The sequence below is a fragment of the Columba livia genome, chromosome 1, assembly GCF_036013475.1.
Source record: "Columba livia isolate bColLiv1 breed racing homer chromosome 1, bColLiv1.pat.W.v2, whole genome shotgun sequence".
Taxonomy (NCBI): Eukaryota; Metazoa; Chordata; class Aves; order Columbiformes; family Columbidae; genus Columba; species Columba livia.
The window spans coordinates 191476272-191494117 of NC_088602.1; the positions used below are offsets into that span (position 1 = coordinate 191476272).

Consider the following 17846-nt stretch of genomic DNA (forward strand, 5'->3'; position numbering starts at 1 on the left):
TGAAATGATAATAAAAATATTACTGATACCTATTGTTAACTGTAATCTCAATACTACTTTTCTAGTCCTAAAGTTCATCTGTTTTTTATGCTGCTTCCAGATTTATGTCATCAACAGCATAGTTTAACTTTTGAGCTGAACCGACAGCTGCAATCACATGGCACTCTGTATCTATGTGCATACAGGCATGTATGCCCCAAAACCATATTTTTTTGGAAAAAGACCTATCTAGCAAACAATACCTTCAGAAGGCTTTACTCACTTAAGAAAACATATGCCTTTCACAATAATCTGTCTCTGCTTTATCCAATTCAGTCAGATTGAAACTCACACTGTTTCACTTAATGGGGACATATTCATTCCTTGACTTCACAGTACTTAAAATAAGTTCTGCAATTAGTCTACCAGTGCCTAAAGCAGCACTTAAGGAGAAAATAACCACTCCTAGTTCTTCTACCTAGTGATGTTCTACTTTGCACTATTAATATTACAGCAAAATGAAGCACATATCTTTCAAAAGATAATTATAGCATCATTTGTTAATTGCACATAAGACCATTTTTCTATGCAAGAAACTGTAAAATATAGAAATAATGTATATTTTCACATGACATTTGTCCAACTGCTGAGCATAAACTTTAAAGATACATTTCTAAATAATTGATAAATATATAATATGCGCTTAGCGTGTTTTTTAAAATTACTGTTTAAAAAAGATGACTTTCAATTTGACAAGTGACTTTATCATTTGTAGCCATAGACAGGAAATTAATATAATACATTTTATTGAGGTGTTCATAATCATTCATGGCACATGCCATATACACCTGTAACACACATGAAAATTTTATTAATAATTAATGAGCCCTAAATAAATTATGTATAAATTTACCTTTAGTGTAAAGTACAACCCTGAGGCTGATGATAAGCGTGAAGAATGAAGTATGAATCCTGCAACAGATTTACCTCTGTTAATCCAAATTTCCTATTAAGAAAATGGTTATTTTAATTGCAAGATAAGTAAAAAAATTGTAAGCCTTTATTATTTCAACAATGTCTCCTTCTGGACCTTAAGGTAATGATGATATTCTCATTTGCAGCCAGCTGCTTCCCTGCAGTTGCTGTGGTAGAAAATTCACTTCTTTGTGCATGTGAACATTTGCAAGCAACCATAGCAGTCTGTAGATGCCATACTCAGCTTAAATAATTCTGAATATCAATGTTTAGGAATCACAGCTACATATTTTTGTCATTTGTCCAGTTAAACATTAATGAAGCAAATTGCTATGATTGAAGATAATTCATTAAAAAAGGTTGTTCGAGGCTCTTTATGAAAGTTTTATGATTCATGCTAAAAAATTCGTCATGGGTACCTTAATAGTTTATTTCCTCCCTTCAGTGACTGGTATGACCTGGCCTGAGGAGCTGAGTGTCCTGCAAGACTCGGTTTACAATGCTTGACTTTACAGGTCCACCTGCCAACCTAAACCTCTTTCCATTTAAGAAACTGGACACTTGGTGGTACCTACCTGCTTCATATGAAACCAGGGTTCCTGATCTGGCCACTTTTCCAACAAAGGCCAATTTGGAACTCATTTTTCCAAATATTCTTGCGTAACTGGATTACAAAATGTTTCCTAGGTTCTCCCTACACACAGAATAATAGTATTCATCCAGAATCACGCCCAAGGCTTTTACCATGGTGATGGAAAACAGCTGTTCGACTCCTGAAGTCTCTGGAGGCAAGCATACTTATTTATTTAAAAGGTATCTTGATTGCAGAAGAGTTAGAAAGGCTGTTATAGCTGATCAAACAAAGGGAAAATGATTTGTTGAATAATTTATTTGACAAATATGGGCAAAATCTGGCAAATATATTGTTCATCAAACAGTGCTTGCACAACTGAATTGAAAAAAAAAACCCAGTTCTTAACAGTCATATGCCAATAAAGATTAAAACCTGTTTCTGGGTCAGACTGAAAAGGACTTAAAGGAATTTCCTTGAAGAGACCAAGGGACAGGTTCACATGATTTCAGCAATTAAGTTTATCAGTGCTATCCTCAAATTCTTTCTCAAAACCTCTAGACAGTGAAAATCCATAAATATCCTAGCTTTCATGAGTATATTCTCTAAGCAACTAACCTCCTTCTTCACTTTTATCAGATGTAAACAGCTTTGTATATATTTCACATGTAGGATGAACAGAATGATTTTCCATACTTATTCATGCTGAGGACCCTGTTCTTAGGATATATTTAATAAATTCCTGAAGGGGCAGAGTCCGAATATCTTGAGGGCCTCCAGTTTTATTCAAAGCTCAAGGGAAGGAAATGTGGCTGCTTTTACACAATGACCTTATAGTTTAAGAATACAGTAGGGAGAATTTCAGTTCTTTCTTTCTGGGGAGTTAGTGCACTTATGCCCTGATTCCCTGGAAAGGGCCTTTAACTACTTGTGACTTTGCCAGATTGACAATGAAACAAGCGACAGTAAATCTACACAATCATTAAAAATACTCTTTAGCCTCAGTGTCCTTCATTGTGAATAGACTGAAAAACTACCCTGTGTTCAGGCAGGGCCAGATGCTCTTGTGACCTGAGAAAGGGGCAGAAAGCAGTGTGATGGGACTGTGAGGCAGAAACGTGCGCAGTAGCCGCTTGTGTTTATGTTCCTCTCTCCCTCTTTCCTTCAACACTGTTCTCCCTCCCAAGTAAACCTATGACTGGTTAAGGTTGCTTCTTTGCAAGAACAGGTAAAACCAGTCTAGCTTTTCACTGTGGTGAAATGACGCACTTTCTGTTAACATTTCATCTCAAAAGTTGAAAGATATAGCTGAAAATCCTGTATGTTTGTTAGCACAATGTTTGTTAACGCTGGACTGGACATCTCAGGTATCTGATAGAGGGAACATTAAAAGTTATGAGTTTTTTTCATTCAAAAGCCAATAAAATGACAACCCCAATTTTACAGTTCATTCCTTCAGATAGGGAAGTCCATTGTTTCCTGGCTTGACCATGAGGAGCAGTTTAAATACTGCAGGAAAATGACTAGGTTTCTTTTTGTCATTCATACGGCTTTTTCTGGGGACAATTTCGTGAAAAATAATCTTGCCTTGGGTTACTTTTGGTGATACACATTGGAGTGTCAGGCAACACTGCACCTTTCTGGTTTTGCTGACACTTCAGTCTTAGAGAAGTAAAAGGTTTTGTGTAGGTATGCTGCATAGGTATGTAATTAAGACCAGGAAAACAAGATGAGTCCACAAACTGGTCTGTCTGTTGCATCAGTCTTATTTTGAAAGGGAGATTGACCTTTATTTCAAGCAACATGCCAGCAGCTAAGGTTCTTCCCTTTTGCCCTCAGTAGAGATACAGGTGTTACAACTCCACTAGGTTGAGTTTCAATACCTACATAGTGTAAACTGCTGTATGTAAGTACATACTGTTTTCTGTTCTTTGTCTCTAGGATCGAGATTAACATCCAATATTTTTTAAAGGAATAAGTGACACACTGGGTTACATTCTGCACAGAACTCTTACCATAAGCAGTGTAAGAAAGGAAGGAAGGAGAATTGGAGCTACCTACCTCAGAGAAAACATCTGCACAATCATCAGGAGGGAGAACTTGCCATACTTACGAACACATCTGGTAGCAGATTTTCTTATAAATGAATATATGTATTAGGCAATGACAGATCACTTGCTAAAAGTAACCTCCTGAGCAATGTTTGGTTTCTCAACATCTGTGTTTAGTTGAGGATTCCAGCTGAGGATAGTTACAATTGCAGTCACTAGAGGCTGAAAATTGGAATTAAATGATTAATAGCTTTCTTTTATTACTCAGCTAGATGATTCATATCAATTGCACTAATGCAGATTTGCATACAGTCCGGGTTTACATAATGATTTGATAAAAGTATGAGTATTTATTTAAAGGGAGGATTACAGCAAGTGTAGCTGCATATTCTCTCATTTCTTTCCTTGTTCTTATCATATTATTCTCCCCATCTTTCCAATTTCCTCTCTTTCTAAGCTTGTATGAATTTTTAAAAAATATGCACTTCCAAAACAGGATCCCAGAAGTGCCAGCATCTGCTGCATTTCTATTAACTGTTCACTTTAGTATCTAACATGACATGGACCAAGGGCAGGAGAAAGGAGAGAGTGAATATTGTTGGCAGAGATGGTCAATTATTCATTGTGAATAACTAATACAATGAATTTGTTCAAATAAATTATTTGCATTTTTTCATTATGTCACAAACTCCTAGCACCATGCACAAAATATTAAAATATGGCAGGCAAGCTACCATATAAAACTATATCTGTATCTATATCTATATCTATATCTATATCTCTCTATCTATCTATCTGTCCATCCAATTTCTTACAAAACACCAGAAGAAAAATCTTGGTTTACTTTCCCCCTAGTCAAACTGAGCTTTCTGCCCTGGCCCCAAGAGACTGAAAATAACTGTTTATATAATTTTGAGCACTGGTAAAAACAGTAATTTCTGGTGTGTCAAGTGAAAATGGTCATATGCTTAATTGTCATTCATATTTGAAGTTCTTTTTAGTTCAAATTCAAGAGATTTGCCTACAGAGGTGAAAATTGCATCTCAAGTATGTAATCCCACCAGTTAGACTGTACATATCTCTTCACCTAGTGGTCTTCCTGCATACCTTTTGATGTGATATTGTTACTCTCATGTACCCAAACTGAGGGCTAGATTCAGGTTCTCCTGTGGTTTTGCCCTGTCCCATCTGACTTTTAGCCTAGTAACAAAAAACATGTCCAATTAGGCTTTATCTGAGTCTGCATGGTGGATGCTAACACAGATAAAGATAGTTGAAAAAGTCCACCTGACAAGGGCCATTGCAGCATCAGTGTATTGCTGGTCCTAAAAATAATATACCCAGAGAAGATCAAGAGGTACGTGCTTGTGTTGCTGCAGTAAAATGGCTACATGATTTTTAGATCGATGTCACACTTCCCAGGTCCTGCTGGCTCAGTGCCTGCATAAAATGAGGTTTTGTCTGCCTACAGTGTCCCATGCAGATGTGCCCTTTGATTTTTCCCTAGACTGACATCAGTGCAATTTCCACTATCGCAGGCTTCACTGGACTGGAGTTTTCAGGGTATCCATTACCTTTTTCTCCTAACTCCTCTAAAATCTGATTATGGTGCCAGCTTTTCTGGCATATCAGTGTTTTTACCATTTTTAATTCCAACATAAGTGTTATTAGAGAAATGTTCTAGTAAATTTTAGTCATGGCACTCCTTATGTGGCATATGTAGCCTCAACACATATCTTAAAAATGGTTTGCTTTGACTAAAGTGTGTGTGTGTTGACACAACAATCACATGCCATTTTTACCTATAAAGCATATCTCGTTTGCATGTCATACATAATTTCATCTTTCCTCAGCCAAGAGTGCAAACTATGGAAGTGATTCAGAACATGAGACGGGAACCTGCACTCATTTACCCGATCCCATAATATCTCATGGAAACAGGAGATAAATGTGAAATCACTCATTTTATATTTCATTTAAACATACAGTATGAGGAGCCCTCTGTCAAATCCAGCAGCCTGATAAAACAAAGTATCCTGTGTTTATGCAGGACATTCATTTTTCAGATCCTTACAGAGAAGAAAGTTCAAAAAGTCGTATTCCCATCAAGGACTTCAATACCTTTATACATAGTTATAGAGAAGAAGATGACGGACTATTGGGTTACAGATTATGTTATTCCTGTGTATATCATTCTGAGACTCTCTGGCTGTTGCAAAATTTACCTCTTGGGATATACTGTCTGCACTGCAGTTCCTTTTTATGGAAACCAAGAAATTGGTATAGGAATTGCTTTATTTCCAGGTCTTCCCCTGACATGGATCTGACACGTTGTTTGCTGTTGCAACACACATATCATCTGTACTTTAATTTCCTTCCTACCACTCATGTAGCACTTCATTATGCATTTCTTACCACAGACACTGATTTGTACCACTTTATTTTTAATGTTTATACAGGGACACTTGAAATGGAATTTTTGACATTTAAAATTAAATCATTAACAGATTTTATTGCTTGAGTTACGTCTGTAGACTGGAGTCTTTGTTTCTAGAAAATTGATGATGTATTGATAGGTCGGCCCTATTATTATGACTCAAGATTATTAGTTTAGGAGACACTCTTAGGAATACATTAACTAGATATAACTGGAGACAATATTACAGATGAGTTCATGAAAATGAGTTTTTACCACTTAATTCACAGTTTTCTAAAAACCCCTGTTTCCATGCAAAGACCTTATAAAGAGGTCATCTATTCCACAGTGCTCAGCATCCCGCAGCTAGCAAAGAGACTACTTGTGAAATTTTCGTACCTCATTTAGATGCCTAAATAGAATCTTAGCACTTAGGAAAATCTAGCTTAATCAGGAGTTGATGGGTGAGAAACCTTTTGGAAAAAATCGCTGTTAGTTTACCAGTGATAGATTATCCAACAACTCTTACCCTATAATTTTGAACTACTATCATAATTTTTTGTCCAAAATGTATAATAGATATTTTTACAGCTCATTCACTAGCTGTATTACACACTGAAAGACCCCCAAAACATCACTGAAAATACTATGGTGTGACAGTGGAAATTTTATTCTCTCAAAGCTGGCATTTTGGTTTATACCAGTTGACAATACAAATGTAAATCACCATGGTTTTTCACAGGCTCTGCAAACCTTTCAATCAGAAAAACTATTTATGAGCTAACACTTAGACCAGAGTCAGTAAAACAGTGAGTTTCGTCCCTCACTTCTTTATACTCTGCTTTTCCAGGTTACCAAACGTTACAAGGAAATGTTATTTTGGATCAAAGATGATTAGTCAAGAGGATCAAATTCCCCTCATGAACACCATAAACAAGTCCAATGGGCTTTTTTTACAAATGGCTAACAATGAGTAGAGTATACACAGGACCCTGGTTGAAGATAGCAGTTATCCTGGTGGCAGAACAGAAGAAGGATGAGTAGGGCAGTCCCTAAAAAACAGCTGATAATTAAGGAGCGGTATCTTAAATCACATGGTGGGGTGAGGGGTTTTTTGTTTACACGTGTAAGAAAGGACATCTGTTTTACAAACAGCATCGCTACTCTTTTTCTGCAGGATAAGTAATAGGAGACTTGTGTGAATTGGCCTTTGTGGGTTGGATGGTAAAGAAATAGTTGGACAGTACAGAGAGTGTAAGTGTGTAAAGGAGTGTCATCCACAAAGATTTTTTTTAAATATTCCTTTCTGCCAAAGGGGAATATTGTTAAAGGAAAGTTGCAGAAGGAAGAAATATGCAAAGGCACATCACTAAAGTAAAGGAGCATTTCTGCAAAAATTCAACACAACAATGGACATTGCAGTACTTTTTAGATAGGTTTGACAGTGTTTAGTTCCTCAGATGCACTTAGTAGCATACTTAGGCAGCAAATTTCTTCACTACTAAAGCTCTTCCCTGCCCTCCTTGACACCAGAGTGGTCGTGCACAGATCAACATTTTGACACAGTTTGGCACAGAACAACTCGTGTTGCTCTAGGTGTTTATGGGCCAAAATCATTAATTTACTCTTGACTTTAACGTACCTCTCAAAAAAAATGCCAAAACCAAGCAGATAAATCAGCCCACATCTTCTAGGTCTTTATACAGCTGAATGTGGTTGTCTCTTGTAGAGCAGAATGATATCTTAACATAGTCTTGCCAAGGAAGGAAACACTTTATGTAAAAAATTCCTAACGGTGAAGTTACACAAGACAGCAAAGTCAATCACTACCAAAAGAAAAGGTCCTGCTCCTCCTCTTCTTTCATCTTCTTTACTGGCTCTATTTTTTGCTTAGCCAAATTGACTCAATAATATAACATCTATATGTTTTGGGGTTTTTTTTCCCAGGGAGTAAGAAAAGGGATTTTTTTTTTTTTTTTACTGTTTTCATAACAAATCCACTCATCGTTGAGGTCTAGAGACCATATAAGGAAAGAGGAATAGCAGACTGCTGAAAGCAGAGCTGAAGATCCCTGTGCTATATTTCATATAACCCCACCTCAAATATCTCCTAAGTTATTAGGAAATTAGGATGTTATTTCCTAAGACATTAGGAAAAGGCTCTTCACCCAGAGGGTGGTGGAGTACTGGAACAGGTTCCTCAGGAAGGTGTCACGGCCCCAAGCCTGACAGTGTTCAAGAAGAGACTGGACAACACCCTCGGACACATGGTGTGAAACGTGGGGTTCAGCAGTTGGACTCAATAATCCTTGTGGGTCCCTTCCAACTCAGGATGTTCTATGATTCTATGACACCTGACACCTTACATGTAATAGACCTTTGAATCCACTTCTCTGAACAACCAGTTATAAACACCTCTACTCCCTGCCGCATCACACTTCCCTTAGAACATCTTAACATCAACAGTGTTGTCCTTCTGTATTCTCCCTTTCAGTGAGAAAAACAAGGTCTGATTCTCTCATTATACCATTTGCTTTGATCAAAGAGATGAAAATATATCCTTCAATATGTGATCTCAGTCTGTGTTAATCATAGGCATCTTCCTGACTCCTCCTTAAGAATACACCTCTTAAATAATTAGTCTTGCTAAGGAAGGGGAAAGGATGGTGTTTTGGTTGGAGATTACGAGTATGACAGACAAATGCAGTTCTCAAGTGAGAAAAAGGTAAGGTGGACTAGAAGGAGGAGCTCTGGCATTTGTTTTCTAAAGGTTTTCACACATTTTCTCTGCAATTACACTAAATGCACTTTTGAAATTCAGTTGTGTAAAATAATGTTGTTTTTTTTTCCACAGGTTGTTAGAACTACCTAAAATTGGATATGACTGTCATGCAAAACCATGATTAACTGTAAATGATTATGAAAACTGATTATAGATTTTGTCTCAATAATGACACATCCAAGTGCTTTTAAAAGAGACAGGATTTATAGACCCTTGAGTCTGAATTTTTGTATACAGCTGATGGGAAACAGGAATCTGAAAGTCTTACTCTTACAAGGGGGTGAAAGGTTAAAAATGGAAAAGACCTACGGGCTGCCACAGTAATTTCAAGAAGAGAGAGGAAAGAAAATGTACTTCAAGGGGGGTGTTTCATAATTGGATTAACTAGTTATAAAACTGGGCTGCTGACACAAACAATGTTCCTCCTCCCTTCTTGAGCTGTTGCATTGCTACTAAGTCAGATCAACTCACTGACTCAGGTGAAAAACAAGGGATTTATTTATCTACAGTCAGCTTTCTGCCACTTTGACTCACTGAGAAGCCACGCAAATGCAGTGCTGATGCAAGTGATGACTGTGGAAACTACCCTAGGGGAATATGATGGAGTTTCAGAAGGTCAGAAACTCTCGATATTGTTGTCTGATATAAATAAGTAGTGTGGTCCCTCCTCTCACAAAAGTACTGTTTCATTTCTCTAAGGGGGTTTACAGCCTCATCTAACTCATTGTAGTGATTTTAGTTTCTTTGTACTATTTTTAAAAATCTATATTGTGGTTTGTTTTAATAACAAGTTCATAAACTATATTTATGATTCTTAGGGATTTTGTTATGTTTTACCACCTGCTGTGCATAGTTTAACAATTCTGGATAATCTAGATGCCACTCAATTAGCAATATGAGACATTTATTGAGACCCATACTTTTCTTTATTGAAACCTAGATTCTGTGATGTATGGTACCACAATTTTCTCAGATGATGAGTATCACTCACTGCAGCAGGCCACAAACTAGTTTTCCAAGCCTAGAAGAATCATCTTCAGGATAAAGTTACCGTACACATTTCTGTGCTACTGACCTTCACGGATCCAGGACAGCAGTTTGAAAAACGTTGAGACTTCCCAATGTATCAATGCCCATGAACCATAACACCATGGAAATTCCTTAATGGCCAGTTTAAATAAAAAATAACCTTAGAATTTACATCAATTAGCAATTTTGCCCAGGCTTCTGTCAGCTTTAATTATGGATGCCACTAGGTTCAATGAGCTATTATGGATGTCAATGACTAGCCCAGTTAAAGAATGTTTTACAACTTTTCTTTTTTTTTAATTTAGCCACCCTCTTCATTCTGTCCTCCACAAATATTTTGTGGTGAAAAGATTTTGGTAAAAGCATTTACCACTGGCTAAATACTCCTGCTTAGTTGCTAACTTATTTATGCAGGGAAATGGAATAAAACAGTTCTAATGCCACAGGGTAATGATAAAATAGACTTTGAATAGATTTGCCAGTTAACCAGTAGTCATGGGAGATGATGCCTCAAAGCCACCTTCGCAGCAACTGAGAAAGTTCATGCAACTCAGAGGATACAATCTTGAAAGTTCTTAAGATAGCCTTAATATCATTAACTTTACAAATACAGCTAGCGCCTTGCTCTATATAGCGCCTTGCTGCTAGCTTTGTAAATCTGTAGTACAAATTTACTTACTTTTTACTCACATGTCTTTATTGAAGAAATTCTTCAGCTTTTTTCCATCTGAGACTATGAAGAGGCTTAAAGTTTGGCTAGATGTTTTCGGTTAACATAAGTTAATAATTATGTTTCACTGCTGTTGTGACTTGGAAAACCAAATGGATCAGTCCTCACAGCTGTATTCACAAGTCAGTTCTGTTGATATTTTCTTTATCTGAAGTTTTCTCATCCCTGAATTCTTTTTGATCTGGTAGTGTCTTAAATCTCAAAGCACCCAGATGAGCATGGATACTCCAAGTTTACTGTGCCTATATAGGCACAGTCACTTCTGGAATACCTAACTTGCCTTGATCATGGCCTTAGAATACAACAGGAAATCACACTGATCTAGAGACCTAGAGGCACCTCCTTGGCCACTATGCCCCTAGGTCTGTTATTTTGTTTTCCCCTCTAAGTGTGCCTCAGTGTATTTTCTCCCAGTTCCAACTAATTTGCAATCTGGAAAGTCTACAGGGACTTTATTTTTTAACATGAGAATGAGTTTATAAAGTAGATTTTGCATGTCACTATAGAAACAAGCAGTTCTTTAACAGAAGCTCTGAAGCAGTTGTTATTTCATAGTTGATTAGTTGTGAAATATTTGAAACAGAAGAACAAGAAGCTCTAGTACAGCTTAAGAATATAGTGTGTCTTTCCATTCATTAGCACCGAGTGATGCCAAAAAACTGGCATCTCAAGGCAGTATTATCCTTCCAAGTGCATAACTGAAGTACAACAGTATGCAAATAATAATGGAAAAATAATTTTGTTTTAATTAGCACAACATGGGCTACAAATATCACTAATGAACTGTGTTTAATTGGCTAATTCAAACTTCCAGCATGACAGGAACTTATTTCAAACTCTTAACTGTATTCCCAAGTATCTACTAGTAGGCCAGGGAGAAAAAGAAATGTTTATCTCTACTTCCAATGCAGCCATTTCAGGATGAGATTGGTAAACAAGACAAGTGTTTTGTCCTCTCAGTTAACCCCTTCCATCCCAACTCAGAGAAGGCCTGTGCTGCTTGCCTCAACATGTAACTATCCCAATGGAAGGCTTCTAAGGAGAACATTCTGGTATGAAGTAGTGGATATAGATAAATCCTTGAATGACCACACAATGTAGCATCATGTAGAGATATCTGAGATCGTTTCAGATGACTCACATGGTTCTTTGGCACAGGGTAGTGCCATGAATAGGTAGGTTCAAAACCAGTAGAGACTTACCACTGTGATGTTGTAGCTGAGCTAAATAGCATGAACCTTAATTTGTCTCATCCCAGAAGCCCTCATCAAAGCATAAGACCTACAAAAGAGAAGAAAAAGAAATTAAATTTGTCCAGCTGGAGAAGTTAAATCTATGAGAGGAACAAGTCATTTTGAGTCTGCCAAAATGGATAAAGCCTAGTTTCCTACTGGTTTATGTCTCATGATTGGCAGTGGTCTGTTTGGAGATATTTTCCCCTGAGTGGACAAAATCTGAGTCTCTCTCCCACCCTTGTATTCAGTCACATGTAACAAATGGAGAGCTGAGCCTTTCTCTTTCTAGGAAGAAATGTACAGATTGCTTTACTCAGCTCTATTTTCTCAATGTTTGGGAGCATACTTTTGTGTTCAAGATTCCTACCCCTCTGACAAATTTATTGAAGATAGTTAGCATTTAAAGAGATTTATTTTCTTTTTTTGGTGTTGAGGAGAGGAGACACAAACAGACATCTGCATACAGAGGATGTTGCATAAACTGCACCTTCTTAGGACCTAGGACATTTTCTAAAAAATGAGCTTTCTACTCTGAATCTTCATGATAGTTTTAAGGTAGTGAGCATGACATCAGCACATACAAACAACTGAGCAGTCAGCAAGTCACATCTAAACATTGAGATACATCTGAAATGCCTAGTTATTGTGATAACAAGTTCAAATGGATCAGTATAGGCGATTAAGCATGAGCAGACGTGATAGTACAAGCTCAAGCTGAGCTGTTAAAAGATTATGGACATGTAACACAGGAGGAAAGATGTTACAGAGTGTCATTCACACCAGAACCAAAGAAAAACAGAAAATTGGTGCCAGTCAGAAAACTAAATAGGAAGCAGGCAAAAAAATTGATCAAATTTGAGTTAAGTTCAGGTCTAATTCAATGTATCACACCCACTTGGTTTGATATTGCAACACCAATGTGGTCCTTTGATAAGCCTTATAGGCTTTATTTATTAGTATGAAATGTATAAACAATAACAAATGCCTATGATGCAGAGTCATCTTAATGAAGCAGATGATTCAGCTTCAGTTACTTGTTTTTGCTTCGGTTTTTGTTTTGATTTTGGTGGTGCTGTTTTGTTTTGTTTTGTTTTTTGTTTGTTTGTTTGTTTTTGTTTTTCTTTCTTTCTGCTTGTGCCCTGAAATAAAACCAGACAAAAAAAAAGGTTTGAGAAATCTTCAGTTAGGAATCTGGGCTCAGACTCTTCTGACAGTATCTTAAAAGGTCCCTGAGACTTTTTAAGCAAACAAAACACTGCTAAGAAATTCTCAAAGGCTGTATCTTATTTTCATGGCATCTAGAGACTTTAAGCATCTTAGATTTATGAATGTGTTCAAGGACTTTCCAGAGTTTTATGGATCCTCAATTGTCAGGCATTGCTGAGTTGGGAGGCACAACACAGATACTTTTGTGTGTCTTGCATTTCTTTTAGTACTTTAATTTACACCACTGAAAGTAAGGATAAATTAAATGATTTTATTGTCTGCTTATATTTATTAATGTACACTGGTGGATTTAACTTATACCACAGTAGAATTTCTCTTCAGATACTTATAACATTATTAAACACTGCAGGGAAGGCAGACTTATAATAATAGGAAAAAAATACAGTTTTCTGCTAGGCTAAAATTGAAAACTAGATGAGGAAACAATTCATGTGGATATAATTTTTTGCATCTTCTGGCAAAACACAAAACTACAAAATAGTTTATTTGACCTGAACCTGACAAGGAAATTCCATTTGTATATTTCATTTATTAAGTTAATTTATCTTAATTACAAAACAAAATAATATGGTATAAACTTTCAAAAGTGGTTAGTTTAAAAACATGGAAATTAAATTATAATCTTAGATGGAAGAATTAGACCTTGCTTTCATAAAGTAATTGGTCGGGAGTCCTCCACTGAGATTAAGCTGTAGATTGAAAAGATGAGGCTAATAGAGTACTCTGCAAGCTCCTTGTCAGAGAAAAAGGGACATTTCCTGGACTTTTCTGACAGAATAGTCTAGAGAGGTTTTTCAGATAGACCAAACCTCAATCTACTTATGAATCTTACTTATGAGGAAGATATACAGGACTAGGTACCATCTGGCAAACATCTTTTCTACTAGTCACTTCAGACATATTAGCCTCTGCTACAGTTATTTCAAGTTTTTTACCTTCCTTTTAGCAATGCTCTTGGATGGGTTCATGGGTGATAAGGGAGGGAGGCAAAGAGGAGAGATAGATAGATAGATAGACAGACAGACAGACAGACAGACAGATTCATTATTGCTTGTTCTACTTAGAACTGTGCTCTCCATGACAAATTGCTGCAAAGCATACATTCTCCCAAGACAAATAATTGAGTCTCTTCTGGTGTAGGAGGGTTCTCAAGTCAGAAGAGGAGTAAATGCAGTGGCCAAAGTTCTGATTCATTATCTTAGTGTTGCCTCTGTAGCCTTGGGCATGCTGGTGATCACAAAATAAAATTAATTAGTTTAAATGTATTGTTAATGAGCTGCATATTTGTTTAAAGAGCTCTCTGAAGACAGTAGAATGAAAGTAGAATTAAATCTATACCACAAGGATTGTGACAAAGAAGAAACATGCATTATGTTGATTTATATAGAACCCAGGATGATGGCAACTTGATATGTGTAGAGGCTTCTGTAAACAATCACAAAACACATAGCAACTGCCATAATTATCAAGTCACTTATCTGGTGTTCCTGAAAACAATTAGTGGATTCCAAAACCACAAAAGGCAATTTAGAATTTACATATAAGATCAGTTTATGTGACTGATTACATCATGACACTTTTGCTTCACTCTATAGTTAAACTTGTCTCAAACATTCCTACTTTCCCACTATACACCCTGAATGGAACTAAGGCAGTGTTTCAATTGTTATTAATGATGAGTAATAAGCTACAGCTTATTTTCCCAGGTGATTTACCTCTTTTATGTGGTGCTGAAGAAGAACTTTAATTTTGTCACTCTTGTTACCAAGACTTCAACAGCAACAACAAAAGCACAGTAAGGAACCTGCCTGTATAATCAATCTGATCTTTTAATACACATGGGTTGACACATTTGACTCCAATGTGTAACCTTGGGAAAAACAAACAAACAAACAAACAAACAAACAAACAAAACCAATCTGTATTATGTTGGTTTCAAAGTCTGATGAAGGCCAAAGCTCTGAAATTTTTTTTATATTCCTGAAAGTTTGTCACATATATCCTAAAACTAAACACCATAAAATATTTTTAAGAGTAACAAATTTATTTAAGAAATGCTTTAATGGCTAGTAAAAGTAATCAAAATCTGCAAAGCTGTTTAGGTGTCCATTCCTAGTGTAAGCATTTAAGACCAGTCTATGAAGCCTGACAGGTTTCATCTCAGGGTACTGAGAGACTTGACTGATGTTATTGTGAGACATCTCTGTTATTTATCAATGGTATTGAGAATCTGGAAAGGTCCCAGTCACCTGGAAGCTAGCAAACATTACTGCAGATTTCAAGAAGGGCAAGAAAGAAGACCCTAGCAATTATAGGTCTGTCAGTCTTACTTTGGTGCCTGGTAAAATTATAGAGACTGTTATGGGAGTTATTGAAAAATACTCCCAGTCATCAGTCAAAGACAACATGGATTCATGAAGGGAAAGTCGTGCCTTACTAACTGAGAACAGTTCATAACAATGTTACCCACCTAGTGGATGGAGGAAAGGCAGTGGATGTGGGCTTTTGATACTGTCTCTCATACCATCCTCTTGGAAAAAATGGCCAGCATAGAACTAGACATGTACACATTACAATGAGTAAACAATTTGCTGAAGGGTCAGGCTCAAAGAGTTTGTAGTAAATGGAGTAACATTTGCCTACTGGCCAGTCACTAGTGGGATTCAAAAGGGCTCAATTTTAAGGCCTTTTAGAATCACAGAATCATTTCAGTTGGATGACACCCTCAGGATCATCGAGTCCAACCATAACCTAACCTAACTCCAGCACTAAACCAAGGTCCCTAAGAACTTTGTCTAAACATCTTTTAAACACCTTCAGGGATGGTGACCATGTGACTCAACCACCTCCCTGGGCAGCCTGTTCCAATGCCTGACAACTCTTTCTGTGAAGAATATTTTCCTAATATCCAATCTAAACCTCCCCTGGCATAACTTGAGGCCATTTCGTCTTCTCCTATCACTTACTACTTGGGAGAAGAGACCAACACCCACATTCTACCTGGTATCCACAGTCCTGAATGTTGCTTCTTGTAAGTATCTACAACAGTTCTTTTAAAGAAATGTCCTTTCATAACAACAGCCAAGAAGTTTGACCACTTACTCAGGAAAAGAGAAACACAATAAAGGGATCTTAACAGCATTCAACTTTAGTTTTTTGAGTATGACTAAGGTATGGGGCCAGTCACCTCAATCTATATAATTACTGCAAAAAGACAAGCTCCTCCAGGGGACTATTCAGAGCAGGAGTTTGACTTTGAGAGACAAGTAAATTATATGGCTAAAGTTAGGAGGACTGAATAACCCTAAGTAACCTTGAATAGCGGATGCAATTGCTTGTCTTGAAGAGCTGCTAGCCAACAGCCTGGCACATGTTTAATATGAGCCCAAGAACTCCTCCAGCCCCTTAAATAAACACTATTCAATTCAGACATAGGTGGGAGAGTACTGCTGGAATTATGAACTATGCGACATGAGAGCAGTTCAGAGCCTCAGACCTAGATTCACACAGGACAGCAGAAATTACAACAATGACACACATAAGCATCTCTGAATCCATATTTCACATTGTGACAAATTCCTGAACTCTCTTTGACACTGAAAATGATGTAGATAATGTTTTCCCATTATCAAATGTGTTATGACTTTGAACGCTGTAACATCAGCTATGATGATGAAAAGATTAACACTGGTCTCCACAAAATTACAGCAGAATGAGTACTTTTCTTCAAAATATAAGTGTTGGAGTAAGTGAGTACATCAGTACCGAAGACTTTAACATTTTGGATCTCAGACCACAGCTGATTTAATCTATGGAGACCTCTGAAGGCTGTTAGCAAAAATCATGAGATTTATAGAATATATGTATAACTAATAGAAAGAAATAAAGAAATAACTAAGAACATGAAGTAACAAGCTTAATAGGAAGAAAGGAGAAAGAACCTTTAAGCTCACATAATTTCTATTCTCCAGGAATATTCATCACAGGTATAAACTAGTAAAGGAAGAAAAGAGGAGGAAAGAATCATTAATCTCCAATAATCTGTATCCAGAGAAAGCCAGTGATGGAATTAACATGTACATTTTTTAAAAACTTCAAGAGTATGTTAAGGTCATGCTTCAACAATCAGTAATGGACAAACATTACTAGATAACAAAACAATTTGAATCTGATCTGGATTTGGTCCTGGTGACCAGAATACAAATCTGTGGAAATAAAACCAGTTCATGCTTTCATGCCAGCTCAAAGGGCAGAGGACAAGGTCACACCAAAGTTACAGTGTCGCAGGTAGCTAACATTCTGATCCGGCCTAGAACTTGTTTATGCAAAAAAGGTACATGAATTTTCTGAATAAGTTGGAAGCAGTAAAGTGGGTCTACACTGAAACAGTGTTTTTCGTCACACATAGTAATTTGAAGTCTATGAGCCTTATAGCCAGATTAGCAGTGTAGCAAAAGGCAGAGTTCTGGTAGGTGAAGAGGGAGGTCATCAAGATCTCAGGAACTTTAAAAATAATCCTGACTTGTTATGTCAGTACTGATATATTTACAGTTTTGGAAGACGATCCCTTTGTCAAGGATTCTTGATTAAAGAGGTACAGCAGTTATAAATGTAACAGCTAGCTCTTAAATGGATTTAGAATTATATTTTATTTCATTACTCTTGGTAATAGAGAACATTTTCTTCTGGAATCAAACAGATTTTGTGTGTTGTATTTCCTATATTCAAACCCACTACCTTTCTTTGTTCTCATTCTTCTCTGTCATTTTTATGGCCAGTAAGTTTGAAGTCCCTCCTGTAGTTGTGGAAAAACCAGTTTTAGTACTAGTTAAAGCTCTCAGTTAGGAAGTT

At 36.8% G+C, this 17846-nt stretch overlaps 2 long non-coding RNA genes across 3 annotated transcripts in view; one reads left to right on the top strand and one right to left on the bottom strand.

Moving 5' to 3' along the window:
* The window catches only part of LOC135578222 (uncharacterized), a 74663-nt gene that overhangs the window by 54583 nt on the left and 2234 nt on the right, over nt 1-17846 (bottom strand). For both annotated transcript variants that reach the window (XR_010469597.1, XR_010469596.1), the window contains exons 2-3: nt 11736-11814; nt 893-951 (exon numbers count right to left, since the gene is read on the bottom strand). This is a non-coding gene — a long non-coding RNA (uncharacterized LOC135578222). The remainder of the gene's footprint in view (nt 1-892; nt 952-11735; nt 11815-17846) is intronic.
* LOC135578223 (uncharacterized) overlaps nt 8647-17846 on the top strand; it is a 61142-nt gene continuing 51942 nt past the window's right edge. The window contains exon 1 of the long non-coding RNA XR_010469598.1: nt 8647-8717. This is a non-coding gene — a long non-coding RNA (uncharacterized LOC135578223). The remainder of the gene's footprint in view (nt 8718-17846) is intronic.